Here is a 3,393-nt window from a genome sequence, read left to right as displayed (position 1 = left end):
AATAGTCTTGTCTAGATACCGCCTTGGTTACACCAGCTCTCTAGTACAAGGTTATTATTATTTGGCACGATAAGCCCTTAGCACCATATTGATTAGAGCGTGGTTCATGAGGTGTGGATTCCCCCCTCATGATTTAATTGGCATTAATACAGATTATTTAGCCCATGATGCATGTTGATACGGATCCAGATACCCAAGTACGTCATTTCAATAGAATTCTCTTCAATTTATTCTCGCCATTTTAATTTAAGTTTTAGTATATTCCAAATCATTTCCACCACAGATCCAATCAACCATTTGCAAAATTAATTCTATACACAATTAAAATCCACCTCCTCGTGGGATCGACACTCGTCACCATTGATCTATACTACAATAGATTCGTGCGCTTGCGAGTACATTAAAATTTGCACAACAAGGTTTTGGCGCCGTTGCCGGGGAGGTAATTCATAGAATTAATTTTTGTAAATAATTTCTTTTATTTGTTTTCTTGTATTTTTTTTCTTATTAAAAAAAGAAAAAAGAAAAAAAAAGTGAATTTACATTTAAAGGTTAGTATTTCTTGTCTTTTTCTCTTCTTTAAAATTTTGTAATTTAATTTTCTTTATAATTTATTTTTCTTTATCTTATTAATTTAATTTTTAGTTAATTTATTTCACGTATTTGTTTTAGTGTGTTTTTATAGAAAAGTTGTAACAGTGCAATAAGGTTAGTATCGTAATTTCTCCCTTTTCTTTATTTTTATTTGTTTTGATCCCATCTTTAGTTTTATTTTATTTGTTTTGCATGCATGGTCGTATGTCATTATTACCTAATCTTGAACCTATAGACCTTGAACTTGAGAAAACACTTCGCATACAAAAGCACATTAATAAATTTGGAACGGATTTACAAGCACCACAGGAGAGGCCATTTAAGGACTACTTCAGTCCTTTAGCTAATTTGAGTACATCATGCATAAGATACCCAAATGTAGCTGTTAGGAGTTTTGAATTAAAACTTAGTGTGCTAAATTGTCTCCCCACATTCTATGGCTTAGAAAATGAGGACCCATATAATCATCTGAATGATTTTCATGCAATTTGTCAAACTTTTAAATATGAAAATTTTTCAGACGATGATGTTAAACTTAGATTATTCCCATTTTCTTTAAAGGATAGAGCTCGTTCATGGTTAAATACTTTGCCTGCTAATAGCATTTCATCATGGGAACAAATGGTAACTAAATTTTTGAATAAATATTTCCCAGTGCATAAAACCAATGCTATTCGCATGGAAATTTCAGAGTTTACACAGAGAGAAGACGAGCAATTTTTCGAAACATGGGAGCGATTCAATGGGCTACTCTTGAAGTGTCCACATCATGGGTACGAGAAATGGCACCAATGCCAATACTTTTTGGAGGGATTATTGCCGAATGTGCAAGAATGGCTAATGGCAACAAGTGGAGGAGAGCTAATGTCAAAAAGCGCAACAGAGATTTGGGAATTCTTCCAGCGACAAGCGGATAATTCCCAACAATGGAGTCGATCACTTAGGAATACTAGAAGAATTAAGGGAGTAAATGAGGTTCAAATTGGCGAGTCAACTTCGGGAATCAAAGAAGTCAAGGAGATGGTTGAAGGTCTTGCTCGACAAATAGCATCGTTATCGACTGCTAAATCAACAGAGCCACATGACCATGACTCATACTCAGATCAAGCCAATGCCATAGGTGTAATGAGAAAACCATCGAATTACAACCCATACTCCAACACATATAACCCTGGATGGAGAGACCACCCCAATTTTTCATGGTCTTAAGGATTCCAACAGAATAGACCAGCAGCTCCAGCTCCACTAATGCAACAAATTCCTCAAAATCCTCAAGCCTCTCAGCCCCCATTTAGACCATACAATCAGAACCAGAATTACTCTCAACCCAGACCATGGGAGGATTCATTCCAGAATCTGAAGAATCTTACTCACTCCACGATTGAGCAACAGAACCGCACCATTGATGGACTATGAAATGAGTTGAGAGCAGGCTTCAACTCACAAGCCCAATCAGTTTCAAGCCTCGAGAAGATGGTGGGACAACTTGCTTCTTCAGTTCAGACCTTGGCAATAACTGTTGAGAAAGGCAAATTTCCAAGTCAACCAGTGCCTAATCCTAAAGGAGTGCATGAAGCAAGTACGAGTTCACCACAACAGCATAGAGAGGTCAAAGCAGTCATGACCTTGCGAAAAGGAAAGGAAGTCGACAACAAAGTGGAGATGCCGGTGACAAAAGAAAATCAAATTGTACGTGTGAATGTTGAGGACTCACCACCGGAGGAGAGAGAAGAAACCAACCCACGAGAATACGTTCCGAAAGCTCCATTTCCTTAGAGGTTAGCGAAAGGAAAGAAGGGAAAATCCACAGGTGAGATTCTTGAAATCTTCAAATAGGTAAGTGTTAACATCCTTTTACTTGATGCTATTAAACAAGTTCCATCTTATGCCAAGTTTCTTAAAGACCTTTGTACTAAAAAGAGAAACATCCACGTTCAAAAGAAGACATTTTTAACAGAAAACGTTAGTTCTATACTCCAACATAAAATTTCTTTAAAATGCAAAGACCCAGGCTCCCCCACTATCTCATGTAGTATAGGGAACCACACAATTGAGAATGCTTTGTTGGATTTAGGAGCTAGTGTAAATCTATTGCCTTACTCAGTATTTTTGAAACTTGGACTGGGAGAATTACACCCAACTCCAGTGGTGTTACAACTTGCAGATCGGTCCACGAAAATACCTCGTGGTATTGTGGAGGACGTGCTTATCCAGGTAGACAAGTTTTATTTTCCTGTTGATTTCATTGTAATTGACACTCAACCAATACAGGATTCAAGGAAGCACATCCCCATTATTCTAGGCCGACCTTTCTTGGCAACTGCGGATGCTCATATTCAATGCAGGACTGGAAATATGCAGTTGTCCTTTGGCAACATGACTATGGAGCTAAACATTTTCAACATTGCCAAACAACCTCATAATGCAGATGATGAAGTTGTTGATGTGGATTTAATTGAAGCATTAGTTGATAATACTTTTCTTTTAAACCTTAGTGATGATCCTTTACAAACATGTTTAACTCACTTTGGTTTGGATTTTGATATTGACAGATCGGTCGATGAGGTCAACGCCCTACTTGACTCAGCACCATCTATGGACACTAATAAATGGAAGTCAAGAGAAGAACAACTAGCACCATCAGAAAAGAAACTCATCGCATCATCAGAATCACCACCGAAACTCGAGCTCAAACCATTACCCAACACTTTGGAATATGCGTTTTTGGGAGAAGAAAGCACTCTGCCGGTAATCATCTCATCATCCCTCAACGATGAACAAAAAAGTAAGTTGTTGGAT

The 3,393-nt window shown here is 37.6% G+C and overlaps 1 non-coding gene across 1 annotated transcript; it reads right to left on the bottom strand.

The window, feature by feature from the left end:
- Positions 1–1,266: 1,266 nt before the first annotated feature.
- LOC112095438 lies at positions 1,267–1,370 on the bottom strand. The gene has a single exon (XR_002903812.1). It is a non-coding gene; the product is annotated as a small nucleolar RNA R71 (small nucleolar RNA).
- Between the last annotated feature and the right edge of the window lie 2,023 nt (positions 1,371–3,393).

This window comes from Citrus clementina, unplaced genomic scaffold, assembly GCF_000493195.1.
Source record: "Citrus clementina cultivar Clemenules unplaced genomic scaffold, Citrus_clementina_v1.0 scaffold_9, whole genome shotgun sequence".
In the NCBI taxonomy this organism is placed as follows: Eukaryota; Viridiplantae; Streptophyta; class Magnoliopsida; order Sapindales; family Rutaceae; genus Citrus; species Citrus x clementina.
The sequence above is the reverse complement of the archived record's forward strand: the minus strand, read 5'-3'. Positions and strand labels throughout refer to the sequence as shown.